Genomic DNA, 27,506 nt, shown 5'->3' on the forward strand with positions numbered 1-27,506 from the left:
AAGCCCTGTCCTCCCCCTGCTTATGATCCCTGCATTTTTTATTCCCCTCTGCTGCAGTGCTGAGGATCATTACATACCACGACTTAAAGACAAGACCTCACAAAGGAAGGATTAATCTTGTATTTGTGCTTGAATTTCGAAGGACTCAGGCAAGTGAGAGCGTTCTGTTGTATTCTCTGTCCCTTTTCCTTCCCTCCCCTCTTTCCTGGCTGCGAAGCGAGGGATGAGCAGCAGCGATTGTGCGGGGCCGGGTGCGTGTTTGCAGGTCGGGATGCGGGGCTGGCAGCCCGAGCCCAGCCTGGGAGGACAGATGGCTGGTGCTGCTTTTGAATTCATCAAGCAGGCTTTCCGTGAGGCCCGTTGGCGAGCGGGTGTGCTGCGAGGAGCGGGGTCAGTGGGCACGAATAGGCTGGGATCAGGACCAGATGCCTGCCGAACAATGGGGCTTTTGAAAGAAATGCGGGAGGAAGCGTGGCGCTGGCTTTGTACTGCCTCCGCATTGCAGGTTGGAGTGGGGCAGCTCGGATTTAATGAAGTGCATTCCTAAAGGCGCTCGTCAGCCCGGGCTGGGAGACAAGGGGACATGTCAGAAGGGGGCTTGTGGGGCCGGCGCTGGGGGTGGGGGGAGCTATCCACTGATGGATCGCCCCGAACAATGCGGGCTTAGTGCTGGATGGGAAAAACCATCCATACATCCCCGTGCATATTAATGCGGTAGAGCAGGTGTTGCTCAGTGTCTGTCCCCGCATTGTTCTGAGGCGGGGAGGGGGCAGGAAGGAGAGCCCCGGCGGGGATGCGCTCATCCCGGCTGGAAGCGCCGCAGGGGCGGCGAGAGCGGCCCGGGGTCCCTGCGGGAGCCCTGCCCTGCCGGCCCTGGCGGGCTCACAGAGGATGCTCACGGCCAAAAGGCATGGCAGGGCCAAGGGGTCCTTTCTTCTGCGAGTATTCCCCCAAATTAACCAGGTGTGAGGGCAGAATCTCCCGAGATTCTGGGCCACCAGGGCGGAGGGCAAGGAATTGGGAGGCAGGAATGGTGTCTCTGTTGGGATTCAGCAGCGAAAGAGTTAGAGAGGGGGTATATTTTTTCTTCAGCTTCTCCATCGATTGGGAATGAGTTGGGGAAGCTGTGTGAGTGGCAATAAACAAGGTGTACAACCAAACAAAACATCTCTGTCTGCTTCTGTGTGCATCCTGCTGCACTGGCTGGATGGACCCTTCCTTTAAGAGAGTTTTCTGCCTAACAGAAGTAACATCCCTAAACACTTACAGCCATGTTTGCCAGTCTAATTCTTGAAGGCTTGGGGAGGGGGAGAGTGTACACAGTCAGTCATTATTGTATGTATTTCTTAATAAAAATACACCCATTTAATTGCTGTCATTGTGTTGTCTGCTCCCCTTGTGATTTGTGACATGCTATACTGTATTTGTCAGCAGAATGAAAGGGGTCTTTGTTCCTTATTCATATTATGGCCCACTGCATCTCTCAATGAAAATGGAATATTTGCCTTTAGAGCTAACTTAGCTGGTGATCTGTGCCTGCTGTTACACTGGGAAGGGTTTGCTTTTTTTTTTTTTTTGCTTGGAGTTTCAGAGGAATTTGCAAGCAAGGCTGGAATTATTTTACTTACTAATTTTTACATATCAATGGGTTAATAGTGATGAAGAGTGATCAGACTATTTTGCCCGCAGTTCAGGTAGAGCATGACCAGCGGCTGCCACAACTTCACATATTGCAGCTGCCTTTCTGTGTATCCCTTTTCTGTGGATGAATGGCCAAGCTGACCATGAACTGGGATCCTTGGGCACCTCTGATCGTTTGCTGCTGTGTAAATTACCTAAAAAGGTGTTGAAAAATAAACTAAGAGTGTGCAATATGGGCAAGCTAATGTGTTCAAGCTCAAAGATTGGCCAAGGCTGCAGATGAATAAGGGCTGTTAGTGACTGGCCAGCTGTGGGGGTGGCTATTTGGGGGTGCCAGTGGCACTTGGAGAGCACTGTCCATGCACTGGTAGAGTGTGCTGGCTTAGGTTATGTATTGTGTAACATCAACAGCTTTATCACTTGTGATGTATTTGCTATCCTTTCTGTGCTCTGGCTACTTGGCTATCAGTCTGTGTGCCTGTTAGTGGGAATGGTTTATAGGGTGGCAGCTGGAATTGGCAGCCAAAAAAGATTTAGGACAGTGCTTGCGCTGACAATTTGTAAGACTCCTTCTAGCACACCCACATGGCATGAATGTATGGAGCTTGTTTTTAAATTGAGCTACCAAGTTCAGCAGCTTGAGCTTTATGTTGTTAATTATGCTTATTTTCTACTCTGCAGTGCCCAAGGAAAAATGAGCAAAAAATGCAAAGGCTGGCTCAGCCTGGGAGGCTGCAGTGTGCAAAGGGCTCCTCTGATGGAGGGGCTGGCTCAGCAAAGGGCTGGGCTGTGAACTTGTTGCTTGTTGTTGTGTGGCTCCTTCTGCAACGTGGGAAATCAAGGAGGAACTTTGGTCTGGAGAGAGCCAGGGAGTGCTCGGTGGTGCAGAAGCACCGGGGCTGTTTCCTCCTTTGCCAGCTTGTTTCCACTCATCCTCGTCTTCTGCCGAGTCCTGTCAGATGGGAGCAATGATGGATCCGTGTGGATCCAGGAATGATGCTGTGCTTCCTCCAGGGAAGCTGCTGTAATGTTTGTGAGAAGGAGCAGAGGCAGCTGTTCAGGAGCACTTCAGCTCCCTGCTGCTGTAGTGATGCAGAGCCAGGTTTCGCCATAATAACAATAACCTTTTTTTTTTTTTTTTAATACACTCTTCTAATGCAGGTAATCCAATGTCAAATACCAAACTTAGAGTATGCCTTTTGTCATTATTGAGAACCCCTAGCACAGGTAAGGCTGTCATAGCAGTCAGTGTTGCATAAGGGAAAAAAGCAACAATGAAGGCATTAATTCAGCAGCAGAAGCTGATTGAATGGTGTTGGGTTCCTGACTCTGCCTCTGACAGTAACAACATTTATCTTGAGTTGCAGTTGTTTAAAAGTTCCTTTGGTGCAGGGAAGGCTCTTGCCTACACTTTGGAGCAGAGCACAGACACCTTTCTGCCAGCTTTCCATCCTTTCCAGTGCACCAAGTCTTTGCACGGTTGCACAAGAAATGCTTCTAAAATCAATGCACATCAAGTCATTTCAGCCAAAAGGTGCTGGGTGCTGTGGTATTCAGTAAAGCTTATTCAAAATGTGGTGCTATTTTCAGTCAAATTCTGCTAAATCCTGTCCTGAAATCCTCTGAATGTTTTGCTCTTGAATATTCTGGTAAGCATGATGACTGGTTCACTGTGTTAATCCTATATGGTCTTTCTGTCTGCAGCTAATCCTGAGCTGTTGTTGCTGTTCTGCACACATGAGTAAGAGTCTGTCCCCCCTCCTCTTGACCACATACAGTAGAACTCCAGCTAACTGCTTGAAAATAACAGATCAAATATGATGCTCTTCCTTTTTCCTCATCCTTTAGTAGGAGAATTGAGTTTCTTCTACTTGAAAAACAAATCCTGGAGAAGTAGGAGAAATATTCTTGGTCTGTTGAGCTCTATCTGGAGGCATGTACTGGCTCAGCCTGTGCAGGATGTCTTCAGGAATTTCAGCTGTACACAAGTGTGGAATAAAAGATTTGCTTAAAGCAAGTTTCCAAATTCACATAGATTGGACAGAATTTCTATTGCAATTTCACATTAAGTAGAGATGAAGCTGACAGTGATGGCTAAAAGTAAATATTTTTCCCCTAAAATAAAGTTACTGGATTCATATTTTTATCCTAGTGACTTTTTATTTTTTATTGCTGGACCTACCTGTGGAAGATGGTTTGGCAAAATCTATCTCTTTCTCATGGGGAAAAAAAAACCTTTTCCTTTGGAACAGTTAGTGTCACTTAAAAATTATTACTTGAGCATGTTTCAGGTTTAGTAGAAAAGCTCATGGAAGGAAGGGTGATAATTTAACCTTGGGTTGATTCTCCCCACCCCCATTGATTTTACCCATAGACAGACATTGTATCTCCTTCTAGTCAGATTAGCATATTTGCATAAATATGTTAATATCCACATGGCCTATATTGACATGGTTGCATGGGATATATGTACCTGGTGTGTGTGTAATACAGATGCTTACACTTGATTTTAATTACAAACATCCAAATGTCATGAACATGAGAGTCCATGATAACTAAAGTCAAACTTTCTTAAAAACTGTGTAATATTTAGTTGATGTAAAATACCATGAACACCCACTCTTTTCCTTGGAAGAGATTGATTTTTTTTTTTCCTTCTAAATAGATTTTCAAAGGATTCATTACGAAAATGAAACCCAAGAAGAAAAATAGTTGACCCAGCAGTTTGAGGCCAATGAGGCAATTACCCAATAAATTTGTGTCAAGTCAGCCCTAAGTGAGCTGTGCCTAAATTACTTTGTTATATATATTTTCTGAAAATGTTCCATATTGAAATAGGGAAAAAAACTCTGCTAGATGAATAATGTCATTCTGTCAGCAATTGGAATATGGCTGTGGATGTCACCCACCATATAGAAAATAGATTGTTGCATTGCCTACCTAAACAGAGGTAGTGTCCCACATGGAATTTGCAGTATTACCACCTTCTTTCTTTACCTGAGGAAACACTCAACCCATTGCAGATTGGAAATTTTAGTTTGTGCGGGATTTTTTTAATGTGTTTTGTTTTCATTAGGGTACAACACTGCCTGTTAATGCACATGAAGATGTAAGGCAGGCACACAAAAAGTAAAAGCTCTGAAAGAACTCTGTAACTGAGCTTGTGATATAATGGGGAAAAAAAGTAGATTTGCATCATTTTAACCCCCGTGTTTGCATCCTCTTTGAGCACAGGCTTTCTAGAAATCTTTGGTAGGTTTGTTGCTCACATTGAGAGCTCTCTGGTGTTGATTTTTTGATGCTAATTTAAATGAATGGGGAGCAGCCGAATAATAGTCATGTAGAAGGTGCAGTTGGAAATGCAGTTCTGTCAGCACTGCCTGGTGATGAGCAGGGTGTCACTGCTGTGGTGGCACGCTGACAATTCAGCACCACGATGCAAGCCCTTGGTAAGAGTGGGGACGTGACTGGGGGAACAAAATTCTCCTCTTTCTCCTCTTCCTCTGTTTCTTGCATGGACCACAGCAAGAGCCTGAGGCTTGAGGCATTCCCTGAGGCTGAAACTGAGGGATCCAAGTTCTTCTCAGCAGCAGAAGTTGAGAATGGGCTGTAGCAGACTATGCAGTGCTGGTTAAAGATGTGTATTGAATGTAGTTTAGTGTACAAGTCCTGGTGTTGACAAGGCAATAGTTAAACGTGATAATCTGTCACCCTAAACTCTTAAGGGGAACCAAGTGTTTACTACATTTTACTCACACGAGTTAAAACTTTGCCTTTTCTTCTTCAAGACTTGAATTATTTTTTTTTTCCTAGTGAAGATGAAGTCAACTCATTTTGAGTCCTAATCAGGAAGTGTTTCAGAGTCTGTGCTCATTAAATCCTTCCCTTCACTCCTGGGACTGTCAGAGAGGATGTCACACATTACCTGCTGATGAGGTGATGTTTTGTGAAGGAGATGAATGTCCCAGAAAGTATTCTCACAGTGACAAACCATTGGGAAGCTGGAAAGGGTTTAGAAAGCATACTAATACTTGAGCTAGTTTTATCATCACTCTGTTAAGCAGCTGCTTACCCCTTAGAAAGAACTCTTTAGTTGCATGTCATTTGGGGGACATGAAGGTTGAGCCCTGCTGTTCTCAGTATTTCAAGTTTCAGATTTTCTTTGGGTTATTAGGGTACAACACAGAGTATTTAATTCCCCTTATCAGCTCCTTCAGTTATCGTTTGATTGGATGGACCCTTTTCAATTTTTTTCCATTTTCCTCTTTCTCATACTTCATGGATTCTATTGTTTTATTAGTTCACTGGCCTTTCTGGGTCATTGCAGTCTAAGTATTCTGACTTTTATAAAGGTCTTGGTGACTAAATATTAGTGCCCTCTATTCATCTTCCTTTTGCTTCTCCAAGGCAGAGCAGTTTGATTTTGAGCTGCTCTGGGTTACAGTATCACTGAGTTCATCACATGGGGAATCAAACCCCATTTCTTCTCCCCAGATGAAGGTGTCCATTCAGTACATTGAGCTGCAGAGTTTCTGTTCCACTGTTTGGATAATAGAGAAAAGAGATGGAGAGAAACTAGCCCATGGAGCTTTGCCAGCCTAACTAAAATAATGTACCGTTACACAATTGAAGAAACATTGCTGGATTCACAGCAGTTCTAGGAAAGTCTAACAAGCTGACCACAATTGAATTGAATTTCCAAATTATATAAGAGGAAATGGAAGAGTTACCATTAGCTGCACTAGGGACCTTGTTACACCAACAGAAGCCTTTTTGGGAAATTCTGCTTAGTGTTGGTAGGCTTGTGTTTTGAAGTATTCCTTCTAGGGCACCATCTATGAGGCATTTCCCTAGCTCAGACTCTGCCTGAGGGATGAATAGACATGTCCCTGTGGAGAATTTGAGGTTCCAAGGTTAGGAATGGATGATGCCATAATTTGAACATTTTACACATCATATTTGCCATTATCTGGGCAAGTCTTGTCCAATAATGTGTAATATAGGAGCTTTCCTCTTGCTTGGTCTTGCTTTCTCTTTCTGATAATCCTCTGCCTCATTTGTTACTCTCTGCTGCTCCCTAAGTGAAGTGAGAAATGGGTTTTATAAGGAAAATAAGAAGGTCTGACTTCAGGATGTGAAAGAGTTTTTGAGAAATACCTACAGGAACAAAGAGAAACAAAAACTATCTGAGCAATCTGAACTGCAGGCTTTGGTAGCTCACAAGTGGTGTATTTGGGAGACTATATTTTAGCAGGCTTTTTTTCTTTCTTGTTTAGTGTTGTAGTGCTTTTTAAAAGGCAGGGAGGAGCAAAGGAACACCCCAAAATTTCAAAAGTTTTGCCTTGCTCCCAAAGCCCTGCCTTGGAACTCTTAAGGAGGGTCAGAAAACAACTGTGGGAGATTTACTCACAATATTTAAAGTTTGGGAAATGGAAATGGGAGTCTCTGAAGGTAGCAGCTGATAATGGAGTGTGTGAAATGGCTTTTCAGGTGTTGCTGTATCTGTTCAATACAAAGCTTGCACTTTCAAGTCAGGGGAGATTTGAATGCTGCCCAAAAGTTCTTTCATACGTAGAACCCTTTGCATCTCTAGCTGCAAATGGCCCACTGGCACCATGGGGAGGTCTTTAAATTGAAGGACCTTTCTTTAATAAAAGGTCTGCTTTACTGTAAAAGAGATACTAGGGCTATAGCATCTTGCAGACAAGCTGATAAATGAGATATTATCATCTCAGTGTGTTCTTTTAGTGAAATATTTAAAAGTGGCTCACTCCTGGTGAATTACCTGCTGGCCTCATCCTCTAGCAGCCTTATTAAATAGTTGTCTGTTGTAACATTCTTTGTAAAGTTAAAGCATGTCCCACTGCACTAAGCACTATTTCAGATATCCCCACTATAACAAAAAATCTTTATATAGTAGTAGTGCAAACCAATGACTCTCGTGGGTGCTTTCATAATGAGGTTTTATGGTGGCTGTTCTTTGATCCCTCTTCTCCTTTTCCCAGTGTATCAAATCTACTCAATTCCTCTCCATATTCATAGAGCTTAACAATTTTGCTCTTCAAACTCCTCCAACAATCCAAACATCAGCACTTCTGACACAGAATGGGTTTATCAAAACAAGCAGTGGCAGAAAATAAGGGTATCTTTGCAAAGCAAAGTGCTTGGGCTGGGATGGCTTAATGAGCCTCTGGAGCCATGTCTGTACTCCTTGCCCTGAGTGGTGGCAAAATGAAAGGGGTTAGTTTAAAATCCTAAAACTTTTGCTGTTTAGAAGCTTAACTTGTGCTTGAGTACTGTTGCATGGCACATAGTAACTTGATTTCTTCTGGTCACCTCTCTACAACACATTTTTAAATATTTCTATTTGCCATTTGGTGGTCAGCAGCTGCCCTTGCTGGTGCTACCTGAGCTTTGTAGTCATTGTAGGTTGGTTACAGCAACCAAACTAACAGGGCTGTGACCAGCACCTGAACCAACAATTGCTCTTGTGCCTTGTGCTTTGGAACTATATTCCTTGGATATTCTTGGGTGGACTGGGAGAAATCTTAAGCACCTATGATGTCTTTCCTGGCCTCATATCTAATTACATATTTTTTGATAGTTTTCCCCGAGGAGTTCCTTATTTTAAATGCATTTTACAAATACACATCCAGATAAGGCTGACACTATTAATTTTTGTAGTCTAGTTATTTTGTGTTGCTGACTATCCCCTTGGTGCTTGAACTTCTTCCTACAGACACTGTTCACTGTACTTCAAGAACTTGTGTCCTCTCCTCACTGAAATAGGAAGCATGGTTGGGTTAAAACCTTCTGCTTTTTCTCCTTTGATTCATACACCCAGTTTGACTCGGTCTGATTTTATTTGGATGCATCCAGGCATTAAGGAGCAGAGGTGCTCAGAGCCTGCCAGGTTTGGTTCTGTGATTTGTGGCAGTCAGCTCTGCCAAACCCCATCTCTGTGCAGCGGGGGCTGGCAGGGAGTGGTGGGAGCTGATCTGCTCCATGGGCCAGCAGCAGTTGGTCTAAGCTGTTGGATCTCTGTGTGTTCTCTGGGAGCCTTCTGCCTTTGACTTTGGCCACCTTCATCTCTGCATGCTACAAGCTCATCTATCTGAAAGGAAAAAAAAAAATAAAGTGGGGATTGAGAAAATCTATCCTAAGTTGAGAAACTGTCCTAAGTTACCATAAGTTCTGTTAACAGGAGCTTGTTATGGCCTGGGTGCAATGATTGACCCTCCTACATATCCTTCCACAGTTTGTCTCAATACACACAATTGCTTTTGTCCTCTGAGGAGCTATGTTGCTAGGGGTTGTCTGCATTTCGAGAAAAAGAGGGTTTAAAAAAAGCAATTTCAAAATACTACATGAAACAACAGCAAGGAATAATCCTGGTTTCTGGAAAAATGCTGCAGGAGGTGGTGTGGATGCTCCTTTGGTCTGTGCTGCTCTTTGACACAGTTACAGACTGCCCAAACTATGTGCAGCAGCAGTAGAACTGAATGGTTCCTGTATTCAAAGCTCCTCCAGTTTAAAGTTTTATTTAAAAAGGTCTGTTGGGCTCTGCTTGCAAGCCCATACATCCCACACTGCACTGGCTGTGAGGTCTGATACCATCTCAGTAATTAAGTGCCAGCATCCTACAACACAGTGGGTTTAAAAGGCTGTCAGCAGCTTAAATGCCACCTGATATTAAATCTATCAGTCTAACTTTTCAACATTCTGCAGCTGACCCCCAGTAGCAATGACCATGGCAAGTTATTTGTAGATGGTGCCTGCTGCACCCTCGCTGCTGGGCTGCTTTAATTGCTGATTTCTAATCTGCCTCAAAAAGGTGGGAGTGCAGGAGAAGAAAGGCAGCACTACACTTACAGTAGATTTTTTTTTTTTTTTGTCCAGCTGCCATCAGTCCATTCCCTGGGAGATTTTTGATTTTCCAGAGCATCAGGCTGTGCTGGGCCCCCAGGGCAGTCGTGTCCCCCTTGCAGTGGTCAGTTCCAGGTGTGGTGATTCCATCACTTCCCCAGGCTGCCTGTTCCAATGTCTGACCACCCTTTCAGGGAAGAACTTGTTCCTAAAACCTAATTACAGTTCCTCATACTCCCCCAAAAATGCAAATAGTGGCGTGGATTTATCCCTCTCTGCCTTATTTTCTCCCATTGTAAGCTGAGGCTAATGATATGCTCCTTTTTTAAAGCTCTTTAGGATTTTGGATGAAAAGCACCATGTAATTATTAAAATGCAGCTTTTATGGTGCTGCCTTTAGAAGGAAGGGAAAAAATATATTCACTTGGCAAAATATTGTGTTGTAGATGCAGCTTTGGAAATCTGACTTTCATTGTTAAAGCTAAAATTAAAAAGGACTGTTCCACTGTGGAGTGTCATACTAAAACCAGGCCTGTGTTGAGGCTGCATGGAAGCTTTGTGTGCCACTGGAAATGTATAAAAAGAAAGAAGAACAAATTGAAACAAAAGAAGGGCTGGTCAAAAATAGAATTAAGTAAAGCCAGGGATGGCTGTGAGTGCCACTTGTGTCTTTGGGACTCGGAGTTGCCTGGGCAATGCAACATCAAGTTCTCAGCAGTGTAAATGCTTCTGGCCACATCATTTTCATGGCCATTAAGTTCAAATATTTGTCTGTTTCCTGAGATGAAAGGAGTGAGAGCTCTCCCAAAAAAAGAAGGCTGCAAATTTTAAAGCAACTGTGCTGTATGCAATTTGCCTAGGAATTTTACCTCAAAATACCTTCTTTACCTACTTTGAACAAGGCAGAGGCTGATATGAATGCCTCATTGTTTTGTCTCAAGATTGTTTTCCCAGAAAACATCTTTCAAAATATTTTTTTTTTGTAAATACATCTGTATAATTATAGATAAAGGCTAATTTTTGTAGTTGATTTTTGTGCTGTCAAATGGAAGCTGAGTGGTTTAATACCAAAATGGGACTTCACATTTAAATCATGCCTATGTGCTTTTTATGTATTTTACAATAGATTCAGTAGCTAATCATCACCTAAATTGGCTTTTCTAAATAACAAGCCATATTAGATAGTCTAATGGCTTACTTGGAAATTGGGAAGCAAAAATGATACCACAGTGAGTCAAGACTGTAATGTTGAAGTTAAAAAGAAGAGAGAAAATAATGCCCCATTTGTCTGCCCATGGGCACTCAGCCTTGCTGATGTATTTCCTGAGCACCAGAATACTGAAATGTTTGAAGAATATGACTAATAAATTGAAAATTTCAAAAAAAAAAGGAATGAAAACTAGCAAATATGTAATTTTTTTGTAGCAACATCCAAAGTGCAGGGTGATATCTTGCTGAAAACACCACAGGGTGTTCTCAATACTCAGACTTTAATTCTAGTAAAAGCCCACCTGTGTGCACATAATGAGAAGGACAAACTCATGGCATTGTCACCATGAGGGGATCATCAAAACCAGGGAAATAAAAAGCTGTGGAAGTCAATGCTTTCATTCTCAAAATCAATAAAAGCAGAGCATTTTGGGGGGAAAGTCTGCTTTCCAATGCATTAGGCCAAGTTGTTCATGCTCACCATTTGATTTTTTTCTTTACAATATCAGATGTGGCAACATCAAAAATCAAACAGCTCTGCCCATCACCCAGCTGGAAGAAACTAATGCACTGCAATACACAGCTCAGTATTCCTATGGTCAGCCACATGATAATGATTTAAATTATCATAAAGCTGTTATTTTTATAATACAGAACTTTAAAAAGACCCAGAGAAATTATTTGGTAGGCTTACTAGTTGCCAAGCTTTTCAGAATTCTTCTGCTGAGCAAATCTTTAGAAGTTCCTGTAAAATTTGTGTTATTTATTTGTAAGCCCAAATAAAAATGTTCAACTAAATATGACCCCAAGCAGTTAAAACATTTGCAAGTTATAGAACCGAGGCCAAAAGTCCTGCTTTTGCCAAAAAAAATAGTTAATTTGTATGTAGGTCTACAAGCAGTTAATTTTTAATGGAGACAGGTGTCTTTTTGGTGTTTCAAACATGTCTTTTATTGGGCAGGAGACACTGAAAATGGAATAGCTGTGGAGAGCTTGTGGAAACTTGTTTTGGAATGAATAGAGCTGCAAATTCAGCCCTTAGTATTTTTCCAGTGGCCTTACAAATGGCTTTTATGTAGAGAACCAAGGGGAAAATGTTGGCTTTGCAATCCTGATCATTCCAGGTATGAGTTTTCCAGCTGTAAATTGTCTGAATTTTGGTGTTTGGGAGGGAGCAGTTAAGTTCTCTCTGTGTGACAGGGAGCACCTGCCTGTGACCTGGTCCATTGGTGAGCACAGGTGTGGCTTTGTTGCTTTATGGTGGCTGTGGATGAAGTCTTGCCTAGTGAAAATTCACCAGCCTTACAGTTCAGTTTAAGCCATTTGCTACCAAATTTCCTGAGTTGTTCCAGGAGATGAACATCCTCTGACTTGGGGATTAATCAGTCGCTTAATTTTTAAAGTGTGCTCCTCACTTGGGCTTTAATTTGTTTATTTGTTGTGTTACTAATGGGAAATGCTTCTTTGAGGTACACATGTGGTTATTTGTGTTGTGTAAAGAACTGCTGCACTGACCCCTCAGGACAGCACTCCTCACTCTGAAAATACATCAGGAATTTGCAAGACACGACCTAGAGGTTTAAAGGAGCAAAGACAGATTCTTTTTGCCTCTCTTGAAACTATTAAGTATCTTGGCTTTGTTTTATAGGATTGCTGCATACAAACTAGGTCCTGACAAACTCCTGAAAGAATGGGGTTGGATTCTTCCAGTCTTTGAGACATGCAAATGTTTTAAATATCATCTTACTGCATTGTTGAAGTTACAGCCATGGTGGAGGTATTACTGGGTCAAACATTCTTTGCTTGTCTAGAGAGATCAGACTGAATTATAAGAGTGGTGTTTTCATGTGGCAAAAGTCTTTCTTTTGGATTGTTCTAAACTTGAGTCGTAATAGGAAAATTTCCTCCTGTATCACAAGAGAGGCCATCTCCTAGCTTAACCTTCTCAGCTGGCATAAATCACTGCAGCTTTTTGTAATGTCAGGTCACAGGCTTGGATAAGCATATTTATTCATATCAAGCCACTGAATATTTTGAGGTTCATCTATGACTAACTGAAAGTCTTTAAAAATAGACCAAACATCGGAAAGCTCTTGAAATGTTTTGTGATATAAAGTCTACTTCAAATAAATGGGATGGTCTCAATGGCCTCTTACAGCTGGTTAATTTTAATGGATTTTTATCCTCTTTTCTTTCCCTGATGAAACCAAATGCAGCTCACCTCTGGCATGAGGTCGGATGAGTGCCTGATGAGATTTGCTAATGTCCCTGGTTATAATAACAGCCATGGGCCCACCTGACTTAAAAGGCCCCCTCTGCACTTATCCCTGCACATCCAGGTCACCTGCCCCAGTGGGGACAGGCTGGGGGAGTCTCTGGCACGAAACTGGGCATCTGACTCTGAACTGTATAAAGAGCGAGGTTTGGTGTGTGGGTAACTGTTGTGTGTTGAAAAGCTTCTAATAAAAACAAAGTGATGGGCCACAAGATCCAGTCTGGAGCAGCTTTTTAGGTGAGGCTTCTCTTTAATTCGGGAAATTCCTCAGGATTAAGAATGTCAGTTCTCTCCTGAGATAATGTTGGTTTGAAGATCCTTGTGGAGGGGCTTTCAGTCAATGAGATTGTGGTGCTTATCTTGGGATGCTGCTTAAATAAGGCTTGTGGGAATGGATCTTAGATCTGAGCTCTTTGGTTCTGTATTTTGCCTTACTAGAAACCAGCACCAGCTCGGTCTATAGTTAATTCACATGATTGGGGTGCAAGATAGAAAGGAGACACGTTCTGAAAATTTCAGTTGAAGATAAGGGTCAGACAGTCCAGGTCCACCGGCCTATAGCTGCCCCAGAAAATGAAGATGTTACTTTTTATTTTCCTATTCATTGTAAAGAGATGAAAAGGTTCCTCTGAAGTTCATTTATGTTGTTTTAATGATATGAAGGATTTAGTGGGGTAGACAGTTTGAAGTGGAAACTGAATTCAAGAATGTTGAGTCCTACATTGGGCAAGTAGATTAGAGACCACACATGCAGGCTTGAAAAGGTTTAATTTTTAAAACCTTGTTATGTAAGGGGGTACAAAACAATGTAAAAGACTTGAGACCACACTCACAGCTGGCATAGATCAGTGTAGCACCATGGATTTCAGGGTAGCAGCACCAATCTCTGCTGGTTGAGATCCTGGCCTTTAATCTGTCATCAATCTAATAAAATCGAGCTGCTCTAATTACCACCATGTCAGTCAGAAATATGTTTGCCTGAAATGATAAAGCTGACTTGGATCCTGGAGCCCACACAAGTCAGCAAACACTGTGCAAATCTGAGTTAAACCATTTGTTTGCCCACTTAAGGAGAGGTTGTCCACGGTCATGGTATGTGTGGAAAGACAGCGGGGGAGTGAGAGGAACAACTGAAACATATGGCCCAAGTGAGCTTTCTCTTTATTCCAATGCATCAGGATAAGACAAGCTGTTGAACTGATGAGAAACCTTCCTTAGACACCATATTTCAAGATTAAAACTGGGAGAAATTCAGTACCAGTGATCTCACATCTATGTTTGACTAAAGGTATAGAAAACCATTAAACTGAAAGCAGAGGAAAAAAGCCCCCAGGCCCAGCCTCCCCTAATCCATAATAGCTGCATCATTATGTAAAAGAAAACAGCAATTTCCCCACCAATGTGTCCATAAATGGAAACCTTATCAATACCTCCAGATGCTCCCTGCCTTTATGACACTATTAAGTTTAATTGCACTGATATAATGGATTTGTATGGAACAAGATCTTTTCAGGATCAGGTTTGGGGAGCGTGCAAGCACAGGAGAGGGGTCACATACATTGAGACATGCTCTTCACTGCACCTTAATTTAATTTTGACCTCTTTTTTCTTGAAGAAAAATTGTGGAATTGGCATTTTTGCGGTGTCTGTGACCTCCGGAAAGGTCAAGATTGAGAACTTTATTGCAGCTGCACTTGCTGCAACTTAACACAGTGGGAGTTAATTTAGTTTTCAGTAAAGAACATTGGATTATTATTTAACATGAACACAGGAGTTATAATGTTGAGCTATAATCCTTGGGCTGCTTCTCACCGAGTCAATGGAAAGAGAATTTTGGCTTTAGTTTCAGGAGGAGGAGAGACCAACTTCTGCTGGGTCTGGCAATCCCAATTTGTGGTGAATCCAAGGACAATCTTGGTGTCTGTTATTGAAGTCTTGTATCAGCAAAGCCCTTCCACCTCCCCAAACCTAATATTTGTAGGTTTTATCAGCTGTCTTAGCAGGGTAAGTTCATCTTGTCCATTCTTGTCATTAATTCAAAACATTTGCTTTATTTTATAAAATGTAGCCACTCACTATTGTTGATGTACTGGTAAGATTGACAGCATAAATACAGGAAAAAAAAAGCAACACTATTATCTTCTTGCCTCTCCCCCAAAAAACTCAGACACCTACAGGGTTTTCTTACTTCCAAACCAAGATGCTGCCTCAGAGCCAGGAATGAAAAATACACAGATTTTGTCATCTCATCATCTTTTTTTAGCTCCATGTGCAAATAAAGATACCAGTATGACAACCAGTGACTCAGTGCAGCTCACTGTGAGTAACACCAAGAGGCTGTGCCCCAGCTCTGCCTTGGCAGGACCTTCTGAAATGTCCCCAGTGAAGGATGCAAAAGCCAGAAAAATTGTCATTGCTACATGGTTGCTATCCCAAGGCAGAGGCAAGAACCTTACTTTCAGTGCAAGGGAACAATATCAGTGACTGGCTTTGTAAAACAGGCAGGGATTTAAAAGCACATCTTCCAGTGCCCCAAAGCTGCAGATGGTTTGCAGGCTATATGGACATGTTTTTTTCCCCCAAAATTCTTCTGTGGTTTAAGGTGGTTGGAACTGTTGCTAAACATGAGCTGACATGACAATATTGAAGGAATTGCCCTTCATGTAATATAAAAGAAAAGCGAATCTTTATTGAGTTTTTTTTTTTCATGTTAATCTTGGAGGGCTTTCACCTGAGACAGCTTTTTCTCTGCATCATATATGTCATAGTTATGCTATATTACTTAAGCATTTTTGGAAATTGATGGAGTGCTAGCACTGGCTAAGAGCTCTCAACAATCCCAGGGTCATCACCTGCTGACTCCTTCCTAGAGTTGTGTTCCTCCATCAGGTACTCTGCTGAGTGTTTTTATTTTTTAATGTTGCCTCTCTGAAGTGATGAGTTGCTGTCAGAAATCTAGTCCTGTATCAGTCCTGGTTGAGTATATATAGACAAATATCATGTGTATATTTATTTTTCCATTATTTTGAAAGATTCCTGAAAGTGTTTCTAGGAAGTGCACAGCTCTCTGCTTTTCTTTCTCTGGGTAAAGTATTCCCTTTTATTACCATAAGAAAACCTTTACCTCTTCTCCATTACTGTGTCATTTAGTCATCATAGGCAGATGAGTTTATCTTCTGAAAAGTGCCTTTAAGATGTTAAAGTGGTAGCATTACAATTTAAAATCCTTGTGACATTGCCTGTTCCACTGGAGTACTAAATCTTGTCTTCAGTGTGAATGGAAATCAAATAAAGCTTTCACTTGCTTGACAATTGTTGCAAAATAGAAGAAAATGTTCAGGCTTTCATATAGTAATGACTGTGTCATCTCAATGCAGTTCAAAGAGCAAACCCTTTTATGCACATAGACAAGGTTTACTTTGGAGATCCGTTGCTATTTCCTAGACTTGTGTGGCAAAAAAATTAACAAGGGATTTTGTAGTTACCACGCCATTTACCACAGCGTCACTTAAATGATCTTGTTCATTCACATCCTGAAAAAGAAAAGAAAGACACATTGTAAAAACACCTCGAAATGTTGGGAACTGATAAACCAGAAACAAACTGAGAAGCATGGAGGGGTTTGGGTTTTTTTTGTCTTCTGTGCATGGTGGTAAAGCTGACATCTGCATAGTGCCATGTAGGAGGGAAGAAAGAAATAGTTTGTCAGTAGTTCCATCTCCAAAATACCGAAGAATGAAAAAAAGCAAAATGAAAGCTGTACAGCAGAGGAAGCAAGAGCTTCACAAAAGCAAAATCTCTCTCTTGCATCCCAGTCTTGAAAACAGAGGCAAATTTCATGGTTGAGATGCAGTCATCAGGGTTGAAAGTGTCATGTGTACTTTTTCTTCAGGTAGGCAAAAAGCTAGTAAGTCTGCATGCTCATTACTACTGTAATATGCACTGATGGAGAGGGCATAATAATAGTTCTTTACTCTTTATGTTTTTTTCTCCTGTAATTTATGAAATCTGGGTTTCTACAGGGTGTTGTGTATGAGTACAGGTAATCAATGCTGCAAACAGCCCAGGCCATGCTCTGTGGCAACAGAGGAACAACCGCCTGCTATGATTTGCCTTTTTAATTATCGCTTCAATCATGGGTGCTCAGCATTTGTAATGGCAATTGATACAGTCATCAAGGCATAACGAGGAATCATTGAGTAGCGTGAAATTCATCACATTTATTTAGCCTTTGTGACCCCTGGGGAAAAAAAAAATCTGTTTTTTAATGAATTATTGTATCCATGAGATTTAAGGTAAAGCTGGATAAGAGAACATGACATGAGATGCAGTCTTGTCTCACCCTCTCTGCCAGGACAGAGCAATGGGTAATGGGTATTTTATGGGGTATGTGTGAATTGAAGGGACTTCATGAAAGTTTCCACCCTCTGTGTGCCATGGGAATACACTTGGGCTGCTGAGCCTGCTCAGATTTGGGGGCAAGCTGACAATTTTCAAACCCAAAGGAAGCTTTCTTGCCTTCTGCCTGTGCTTGTCATCCTTGCAAGGCTGGGCTTCTGCTCTTCCCTAATCTGTACTCGTATTAATCATCTACATCCCACTCCCACCAACTCTGAGATCTGCCTGTACCTTTGAGCAGGACTTGTGGCAGCTGGTTGTCTCCTCTCCATAGCTGCAGCTCAGTCCTGAAGGTTGGTTCTTCTGTTCCTGCCAATCCTACTTGTGTAAAATCCAGACCAGACTGTGGTTTTCAATGTGGTGCAGGGACCACTAACCTGGTGGTGCTAAACTTCTGTTAGCAGATTCTGGGCTTCAGGTTGCAAAAAAATGAAATATCTCTTTGGGAGTTAATGCAAGAGTTCTAATGAATCTATATCTGTGTGCCCTTTCCCATTTTTCCACTGCCTGAGTCAATTAGCCCTATGGTTGCATGGTGTATTTGTTGTTACTTGTATGGGACAACCTGTGACAATTTGTTTTTTAGACTTCAGCAAGGATATTGTTTTCCTTCAAAGCCATTTCAGGATCTCTTCACAGAGACAAAAAATAAAATGAAGGGGTAAATTCCTACAGCAGTTATTTTGCAGTAGCTCTGTTGGATAAAACCAATTACTTACATGGCCAGTGAACTTGCATTCCTTGTTTGACTTAGGTTGCATTGTATGAACTGAAACAAAAACTGCATCCAGACTGCCTTGGAGTGGAAGAATTCTGCTATCAGTTCAATCTGTTTTCCTTGTTGTTGTTTCCATGTAATGAAAAGATAAATATGCAAACATATTTACTTCATTAATTTTAAACAGTGCCAGGAAAAAGGCTCTGTCTAGGGATTGTGGAAAAATATTGTGAAAATTAGCTCTACATATTTTACTTTCAGTCAACTCTGTTAATTAGGATCAAAGTACTGCAATTTTTAAAAGTTCTCACTGTTCCTTCCCACACATTTTCATATTTCAAGAAGATGCAGTTAACTAAGTCTGAGACTGTCAGCAAAGCCCATGGGAATGAGGGTTCATGTACTAATAGCTGGGTACCAACATCCCTGAGGCCTTTGAAAATGTCAGGATTAGCTGTGGAGGGAGGTCAGATTGGGTTGCCTGTCCCTTGGGTGGCCTCTGGGATGGAAATGGGGCAACTATCTCCCCACCCATCCTCACTGCAGGGTGTTTGTGTGTGGTTTCATCTTCACTCTGGTGAGGTAGCTGCTTCTGCAGGTGTGAAACATCTCTTTTTGCCTGGAAATGAGCAATTGGGTACTTGCAGGAGGAAGGAAAAAATGAGTAATAAGTTGGGCTGGTACTAGGTACTGGTAGATTGTGGCTTTCCAAATGATCTCAATACCAAATAAAGTCCTTAAGGTGGTTGTCTGAAAAGGGAACTGGGACACAGAAATGTGATATCTAGTCTCCCAAGGCCATGGACAGAGCTGCCACACCAGAGCCACCCCAGACAGGTGGTGCTTATGCTGCGTTTCATGTGCCTTTCCTCTCAAGCATGAAGACATTTCAATTTAAGCAGGCACATAGTTACAAAAGGATGTTGAGTCAGCTTAAAAATCATGCTGAGATAAATAACTTACCTTTATTGGCACTGATAACACTTAAAATTCCAAATACTATTTTTACCTGTGTTTCAAGGGGGATTCATGGCTGTAATTTATGTTGCTGTGTTGCCTTTTCTCAGTTCACATGCACGACTTCTTAGTTTTGTGCTTTGATATATATTTTACTTCCCAGTTATTACGCATTGAAAGATCCCATCATTTGCCTTTAAAACATTGTGTGAACTGCTCTGGGTTCACTGCTGGATCTCTAGCATTGGCCTGTTAAGAGTTTCAATTTTTAAATGCAAATGGTATGTAAGTGTTTATAAATCTGACAAACGCCTATACAATGGGCATAGATCTGCCCTAATTTAATCACACAGGAAAAGTGGCAGGAGGTTTATTTTGCCCCCTCTGCAGAAGTGTCAGCTCTCTTCCCCCTGCTGAGAAGCCCTTGGCACTTTGCTGGTCCATTCTCAGTGAGAGAAGCCTTGCCTTGTAATTCCCAAGGGCTGGTGAGTAATGGCACACATCAAACACATGTTTTCCCAGCCCCGGTGACTGACAGCAGCAGATCAGGATGGGTCACGGCTGAAGGATTGCTGCTGCTTAGCTCTAGGTGCCTTGGAGCAGGAATCAGTCTCATTATTCTTTGTTACTACAGCATCTTCCTGAGAGTGGCCCTGGTCTGTAGCTTGGCTTTAAAACAAATCCTGCTGCAGGCTCTCCCTGCTCTCCACTCACTTCCTTGGCTGGGAAATGCAAGGGGCTCCAGGGCTGCAGCTCACCAGGGGAGGGACAGAGGCACAGCCAGGCTGGCCTTTTGCAATCCAGAGATGCAAATTCTGGCTTTGGTGCCACAAACTGTTCCTTTTGCATCTCTTGAAACTTCACATGTGTTTGAACTGGTCCCATGTTCCACCTCCCAAAGGGGTGACAGTATTGTCCCCTGCCTTTCTTGGGATGCTTGCTGGTGATCTAATCTGCCTGGACATGCATAGCAGCTACCAGCCTTCCCTTGTTCTTGCTTCCTGGGTGTAGCTGCTGATACAAAGCACTCTTGTTTCCTGTTTTTTTTTGCACAGGGGGTGTGGAGTGTCTAGTGGCTCAACCTGCAAAGTGCACAGCTATTTGGTTAACTTTTAAGCAAAATTCAAAAGCAATCCATTTCTGTTGTTGGGTGCAGCCTAATGGGAGGCTGGTGTGTGGCATTAATCGTTGCAGACTTCTGCAGTGAGGCTGGGATGCATTTGTATTCAGGCAGAGGATTTCTAGGTGCAGGAGGAGATTTGAGGCTGATTCCAGATGCATTATAAGCAGTGGGCCATGTGTGGATGCCTCCATCCCCATCCCATTCCTGCATTCTCCTGGGCTGGAGAACGTGGCCAGGGCTCCCCAGCACAGACACAGTCCCAGCTATGGGAGCCACAGGTCCAAATCTCAGCCTTGTCTGGCTGCTTGATTTTCAAAAAATTACCTCCCTCCCTCTGTGTCCCTTTGTGCCTGTCTTTTTTAAACAAGTAGGAATGCTGTTGTTTGGTTCTTGTATATTGAATTCCCAACCCTGTGCTCTATTTAAGGGCTGACTATTACTTGTTATTTCACCAAAGTGCAAACAAAAAGAATGAGCTCTATTTAGTCCTTGATGTTTGGTAGGAGAACTGGGGGAAATTACCTTTAGGTTGAAACAATAAAAGAAAGAATAAACATATATTGCATTTTTCTAACTAATCAAAATTAGATCTGTGGTTTCTAATCCTCAGCCTGATCTCTCTTGCATTCCAATTAATAAGAATAGTTTCTGTCACAGAATATTAATTTAAGACAGAGTTTCAGGCAGGTCTGCAGTAACATGGGGTGGGTGGTACCCCAGTGCCTTCTGAGCAGTTCAGGTCTGCTGAACTGCAGTGGGCAATGGCCAGTTGGGCTGGGGGAGGCACGGGAGTCCCCAAATCTGTGGCAAAGAGAGGGGACACAGCAGAGGGGCTGGCTGCTGAGGTGGGCAGGTTTGGGTTGGGCCACATGGCACAAAGGAGCAGCAGAACTTCAGAGCTGCTGACAGGATGTGTCTTGGGGCACTTGTCATTTGGTACACACATCACAGGTTTGCAAAGTTCAGTCCTTGGCAGAGGTGGGCAGAAAGTGGCACTGTACCCTGGACCTGCACTGGACACCCTGGCCTTTGAATGGACTTCATGAGCCATCACCTGGAAACAAGGAATTGAGGAGGTGGGCAGTAAAGGGTCTGAGCTCAGGGGAATATCCTCGCTCATGTCCAAAGGGTCTCAAAATGCTGCTGAGGAGGAGAGATTCTCCCTGGCTGAGGAAAACCATGGGGCTTTCAGCAGTGCTGCATCTTGGAGGCTGCAGTGTTTGTGGGAAGAGGGCTGACTCTCACCTGGCAAGAGTGAGCTAAACTCCCACTGCTTTTAATCATGGAGGTCTGAAAGGGCAGAATATGCTGCAACTGGATCACGAGGATTGCAAGTTGCTTTATTATTGCTATTAATAATACTAATATAATAATAATAATAATTTTTGTTGTTGTTCATTGGGGACTGTGCAGATGACTACTTTGCTACCAGGTGTCCTTGACTTACAAGAAGCATGATGCCAGTCTAAAATGAATGGGATTGTGGAGCTGGTCTGACTGGGCAGCTCACATGGGCAGACTGGGGGCTGTGATCTGAATTGTGCTGGTTTAGGTTTAAGTCTAGTCTCCTACAGGGCAGCTTTGCAGTTAAAATTAAATAGTTGAAAATGGAACAAATTGCATCAAGTGGGTCCTTTGATGTCAATCAGCTGCACCTCTGAGCCTGGCTCACATTAGCAGTCTATCAGGAGGAAGATGTCATTCCCATGGGTCAGTGGATGGAAGAGCTTCTAGTGTGTGACAAAGTGAGTTGTGGCTGTCTCTTTTAAAATGCTTGTTTTATTCTTCTGTTTATTTGTTTTTAAAGTTGACAGGAAGATGGGAGAGGATTGAGGACAGCTTTGTATTCCTCCTGTCTTTCTAAAAATGTCAGACTTAAATTTTACTGATTCAGTATTGCAGGAAAAAAAAATTATCCCTGATCATTTTGTCTCCCCTGTTTCCCCTAGAGTTTGCATCACCCAATTTTTGTTTCAAATTGTCCTTTACTTAGGCCAGAAAAGAAATATCAAGGAGCAGAACTGCAGCTGTGGTAAATCTGTACAGCTCCCTCAGTGGGGAGCAGGGCTGTTGCTGGGCTTGGTGCACATGCATCCGTATCCTGCCAGGCTATGAAGCCAGACATAATTTTCCAGTCCTAGAACACTGAATCAATGCTGGGAAGTGATGTAAGGCAGAGGAAAATACGAACCTCCCTCCAGTGCAGACATTTGTAGGAGTTCCCCTGGGGTCTCGAGGGCTCTGGGGAATGGTCTCTTGGCTTTGTGCTTCTTTGCTCTCATGCTGAACATTTCCAGTGTTTCCACCTTCTTCTGTCCAAAATCAGCATTGCTGTGCTTAGCACTCAGCTTTTTCAAAGTAACAACCCAGTTGCTCATGTCCCATCACCTTTTGGTCCCTCTCAGCCCAGATGCCTTTTTCCCCCTCACACTTGTACAAATCTGTGTGGCTGCACTGGCAGCGAGGCCTCTTCCCTCCCTGAACCTCAATGGCATCACTTTACACACAAGTATCAATTTCTGCATGGCTGGTGTCAGCTTTCCTCATGTTTAAGAAATGTTAAGCACCATTAACATAATCATACATGTCACTGGCAGTGAACATACCTTCAGAGGTGCCTCGGTGAGTGCAATGTGAGCTGCCCTCCAGCTACGCAGAACAAAAGGTTGTGTGTTAACAATATTAATGGAACCAGTGCAGATGAAATCAGGCTTACTTTTAATCAGTCTTCAGGGGTTTCATGTGCTGAGGCTATTTGTTTATAGTCGAGGCCAGGTTGTGCCAGAATCTATTAAGCACAGGGAAAATGATCAGCCCGTTTTTTTTTTGCTCATTCCCAATGTGAGAAAAGGAGACACTCCATGGCAGGGAGACAGCCTGAAATGATACTTTGCAGAGCATCTCTTGGTCTGAGTGAGGCTGGGACACAGCGATAAACACCGTGACAAATCTGTAAAAGATCCTTTTAACATCAGTGATTCTACTTACATCTATAAGCATCAAAGCTAAATGTGTCTATGGGTTCTCTGGGGAGTCCTCAACCTCTTCAGGGGGCTCTGTCTCGTAAGGGCAAGAAAGGGATTGTCAGGTATAGATAAATACAGCATGTCATCATTTGCTTGTGGGTTTTATATTGGTAAAATATAAATCATTGACCACTTACTTGGGGAAACACTTCTGTGATTCAATACAAAAAGCACTGTTTCCTTTAATAGAAAGCTAAATTCATTAGGAGGGTTATTTTCTTTCTGTTCTGTGAATATTAAAAGTGTCATTTCCTATATATTAACCGGAATCTCTTAACAGTGATACTTTTATGGCATGGGGGATGCTTTTTAAACATAATTTTTATTATACAAATCCACTGAGAAGTTTAAAAATGAGAAGGTTATTATTGTAACACTGAAAGAATTTTCATGTTTCTGCTCTTGCAAAACAAACAAAAATTCATAGTGGAATGTACAAGTGTATCAGAGTCCAAGTCAAATTTCATATTGATATTTTTCAAAACAAGATATTTTCAATATATACATTCAGAGTGCTTCCATTTATCTATTAAAAAATGTTGGTCAGATAAACTACAATATGTGCTTCCAGACATTCTATGTAAGAGCAAGGAGTATCAGAACAGTGCAGGTTGGGTTTAGTTTTGTTTGTTGTTTGGTTTTCTTTAAGCTGATAATAGTTCTGCAATTTTATCTGCCTGCGCTCAGTACCAGAGGAACTAATTGAAATTTTAGGCCTAATTTTATACAGTGCAGATTAAATATATGTTCCTAAAATCAATGACCATGAAGAAAAATCAGTGCATAATAATGCAGATAGTTGATTACAGTTTGCAGCCAACAGTGAATATTGCTGTTCAGAATTTTGCCCTTATCATGTGCCTTTGTGTAGTACTCTGAAAAAAGCCAGATTTGCTCTCCAAGGACACACACACCCACGTGTTCCTTGCTTAGCAGGAGCAGATTACAGGTGAAGCAATGACCTGAGATCTTTTGACCTTTCTACTACACTGATCAGGCTTTTACGTTATTCCTTCCTCTCCTGTCTGCCTGAAATAAATGAATATAGCAAAGTAAGTGTCAAATTAGAGTCTGAGCGAAGTTGGAAACCAACCAGTTGTGCTTCCAGCCAACTTCAAAGAGTGAGGTTGTTTTTTTTCTTCCTTCTGCAACACAGAATCTTGTGGATATGGGCTCCAACTGTTTCTCTGAAGTTGAGTTTTTAGGCTGCTTTAAGATTGCCTCTATGCTTTTCTCCCCTCTTTGTTTCTTTCTACAGAGTCTTGGCCAACTCCAGGACTACCTGGTGATCATTAGCATTTCAGCAGGAGACAGTGAATGGAGAAGCACAAATGTCACCTGTTCCACGGTGACACTGCAGCCACCGCTGCTCTGCGGGGGTGCTTCAGGGATGCTGAGCATCAGGGGGCTGAGATTCCTGGAGAGAAAGATCTGGGGATTGTCTTTAGAACTAAATTGCATTCCCTTAACAAGTGATCAAATATGCAGGAAGAAAAATGCCTTTTAATTCACTTTATCCTGCTTCAAATGATTTTTTAAGAAATACTAAGTTAAATCCTAGCAATACACTAAGATGTCTTTCAACAGTCAAATGTGACAGTAAAGAATGGACTTTCATTTTCACCTATTCAAGGTGATGAATTGGGACTTTTTTTTTCACTAATGTTCCACATCCTGCTGCCATTAAGGACAATGACAAACCCCTCTTGACTATAATGGGGAACTGTTTGGCTTTTTATCAGGACCAAATTCTAATTAAGCCTGAAAAAATAGGTCTTCAGCCAACTGTACTTCGCCACGCCAGTATCACATCTGGCCCGCATATCTTTACATTGTGCATCTTCAATCTCCTGTTGCTGCTGGAATTTTCATGGGTTTTGCCCCATGCTACGGGCACCTGGAGTTGTTCTGAGATGCTGAGCAGTGGATCTTGCTGAAAAGGTGTGGAAAGGTGATGATGTTCACACTCTGGAGAGGTGCCAGTTGATCCCCAGGGGGCTGCAGCATCCTCACCTCTCTCAGACATTGATTCTGCTCATATGTGGGAAGTCCTTCCTTTCCACTCCTTGGGACTAGGACTTGGGAACATCCACTCCTCCATCCCCTTGGGTGGATGTTCCTCTCCTTTCCCAGACCATGTGCTGCCCTCACTGTGCTGCCCTGGCTGCTTACACACACGTGTAAAGCAGGTGTGGTTTTGGTGGCAGCATGGACTGCCCTTCCCTGGATCATGGATCATGCTTCCCTGTGGGATGAGGGACAGTGACGTGCCGAGATTATTAAATGCTCTGTACTGCAGTCCTGAAATGACTTCAATCCCTCCTCCTGCTTCCTCTCACCTTCCAGGCAACAGAGGTAATGAGTGAGCAGAGGGGCAGTACCAAACCTTCAGTTCAGACAGGGGCAAATTAAAGATAACAATGCATTGCTGAGGCTGGAAATTGCAGGCAGGCAGAAGAACAGCGTTGCCTTTCCCAATTGTCAAAGACACTGCTCACTCCCTGCTCATCCAGCTCATGGATTTTTTGATTCATTTCTTCCACTGACTTTGAAATTAATTTATAACCTGTTCCAAGAGCTTACCTTTGTTGAGATGTTTCTTACTTTCTACAGTTAAATTTGGATGTGGCCCTGATTAAAGTATAATTTGCTTTTGGGTATTGCCAGCCTCACAACATTCGGAAGGTGGCAATAGCATAGGAAGCATGAGGTTTGTTTCTTTATTATTCTTTTTCCTTCCTCTGCCTTTTATTATCTTTCCTCTTTTCTTAAGCCTCTGAGGAATTTCGGGAGTAAGTTCAAACTTCTCTTTCAGAGCCATAAAGTTCCTTTCCCGTTTCAGAAAAGGAAGAAGGTTTTATGGAGTTTTGTGTTTGTAGTTTGTGTGTGATGGCTCCAGGAGCTGGGTGATGTGATGCCACAGTGCTTCTATTAACCCATTTTTGGATAAACCTGCTTCTATTCAAGCATCAAGTACCTTATCAGTGTTTACCTTTGTTTTAGGTGGATGGCTTAGACTAACTTCTAGTTAAGTGCAAACGCTGACACGAAGTAGGCAGCCATCAGGGATCAGCCAGATTGTTTGGATAACTCTTCCAATTAACTGTGTTACTTTGCAGAGAGAGAGTTTAGATAACCAAGAGAAGCTGCATTTTATAGGATATATATATGTGTGTGTGTGTTTATTTATAGCTCCATATGCATATTGCTCCCTGTGTTGGAGGGGACAAAGAAGGACACTGTTAGTCCTAAGGATACATTGGAGTGCAGGGGGAGAGAAAAGGGCTTAGTTCTTCTCTACTTTGGAAAATTGAATGACTTTCCTAAATGTTTCTTCTTCATGTTTGACCCTATGGGTCCCACTCATGAGTGTATTTAAGGGGAAGATGCCTCCAGCGTGCTTTGTCCACCAGCTTTGCTCTCCATTCCCAAGGATGGCACAGTGCGTGCTTTATTTCAGTGTGTATGTGTGGCTATTCCTATATGAATATTTTAAAATGGTTTATGGTGGGGAAAGGAGGAGAAACAAAGAGTTTATCACATTTTCTTCTTTAAAACAACAAAATGAAAATCAGTGGCTTTGTAGGGATCAAGGATGCACTAAGTGTGGTCAGCCTTACTCTCCAGGAATGTATCAGCTGTTATCCAGGATCTCTGTCTGATGCTTTGTGCTTATTAGAAGTCTGAATGGCACTTCATTTTGGAGTGACACTTCATTTTCCCAACTGAGTCGATTAGGAAGATATCCCCCATCTTCAAATCTTCGCCTTCAGTTTTTATTTCCCTCCTTAGTTGGGAGGGGGGCAAAAAAAGGAAAGGTGGTTGGGGGGAAAGAAGGGGGAGAGGGGAGGGAAAAAAAAACCGCTTTAAAGTAAAGCGTTTCTGAGGCTTAGCGTTTTCCCCCCGACTGGGGCGAAGCAGAGGTCCGGGAGATGATTGTCAGGATCATGTGGTGCGAGCAGTGGGTGCTGGAGAGCCGTGTTTATCCAGGGCCATGTGGAGGTGGGCGGGTGCCTACCCGGGGACAGGGGACAGGAGAAGCCGGGCTCCTGCAGCAGCCACGCTGTGAATAGCCCACATTGACTGAACTGTCTACCCGGACTAATTTGCTGTGCCTGTGGGCTTGATAAAAGAAGCAGCTGCTGGAAAGGGCTCGCTCAGATGCATGTAGATGAGGCTGTGGACTGCCAGAAGGATCCAAGCAGATTTTTTTTTTTTTTTCCCCTTCCTTGCTGCATTTCTGCGAGGATCCCTACCTCCGGCTCCCGTGAAGTTGCATTGATCAGGTAAACT

The 27,506-nt window shown here is 42.5% G+C and overlaps 1 protein-coding gene across 28 annotated transcripts in view; it reads left to right on the forward strand.

Moving 5' to 3' along the window:
• The window catches only part of MAGI1 (membrane associated guanylate kinase, WW and PDZ domain containing 1), a 332,520-nt gene that overhangs the window by 179,096 nt on the left and 125,918 nt on the right, over positions 1-27,506 (forward strand). For 4 of the 28 annotated variants that reach the window (XM_085590060.1, XM_085590058.1, XM_085590061.1 and 1 more), the window contains exon 1: positions 170-27,499. The exons of 21 other annotated variants lie outside the window; for them this stretch is intronic. The gene's annotated coding sequence lies outside the window, so the exon portion shown is untranslated. Of the gene's footprint in view, positions 1-168; positions 27,500-27,506 lie in introns of those variants that run through there. 3 more of the 28 variants (XM_085590057.1, XM_085590059.1, XM_085590062.1) reach the window with 1 other exon arrangement.

The sequence above is a fragment of the Lonchura striata genome, chromosome 12 (genome assembly GCF_050655825.1).
Source record: "Lonchura striata isolate lonStrDom1 chromosome 12, ASM5065582v1, whole genome shotgun sequence".
Taxonomy (NCBI): domain Eukaryota; kingdom Metazoa; phylum Chordata; class Aves; order Passeriformes; family Estrildidae; genus Lonchura; species Lonchura striata.